Source organism: Nothoprocta perdicaria, unplaced genomic scaffold (assembly GCF_003342845.1).
Source record: "Nothoprocta perdicaria isolate Ctin4 unplaced genomic scaffold, notPer1 scaffold_66, whole genome shotgun sequence".
Taxonomy (NCBI): domain Eukaryota; kingdom Metazoa; phylum Chordata; class Aves; order Tinamiformes; family Tinamidae; genus Nothoprocta; species Nothoprocta perdicaria.
The window spans coordinates 3,637,159-3,637,375 of record NW_020455932.1 but is presented as its reverse complement, the minus strand read 5'-3'; positions in this window follow the sequence as shown (position 1 = coordinate 3,637,375).

The window sequence follows — 217 nt, the reverse complement described above, 5'->3', positions numbered from 1 at the left end:
GTGCACACGCGTGTGTGTGTGGGTGCACACGCGTGTGTGTGTGCGGTTCCGGGAGGTGTCCGCGTGTGCCGCTCCGTGCGAGGCCGGAGGTGGACGGGACTGTGCACGGAGAGGAGCGGGCACGGAGCTGCCGCGGCCCGTTCCAGCGGGCACAGAACCACTGTGGCCCATTCCCGTGGGCACGGAACTGCTGCCCCCTCGCCGTTCCTGCGGGCAC